The following is a 266-nucleotide window of genomic DNA, read 5'->3' on the forward strand; positions in this document are numbered from 1 at the left end:
TTTTGGGCACACACACACACACACACACACACACACACACACACACGCCAAGAGTGAGTTTGAAGTCACCGGGTCTGGGACTCGAACCACAGTCGACTATATGGGAGTCCAGCAAGTACTTCCTTTGAGTCCCACTAGACTTTCTCACATTGTGGGCCATGACAATCTGGTGTATCACATCCAATAGGACTTCATGGATACTACAGGGTGAACATCCCTAATTCAGAAATGTAAATTCTGAACTACTCCAAAATCCGAAATGTTTT

The sequence above is a fragment of the Tupaia chinensis genome, unplaced genomic scaffold (assembly GCF_000334495.1).
Source record: "Tupaia chinensis unplaced genomic scaffold, TupChi_1.0 Scaffold000212_1, whole genome shotgun sequence".
In the NCBI taxonomy this organism is placed as follows: domain Eukaryota; kingdom Metazoa; phylum Chordata; class Mammalia; order Scandentia; family Tupaiidae; genus Tupaia; species Tupaia belangeri.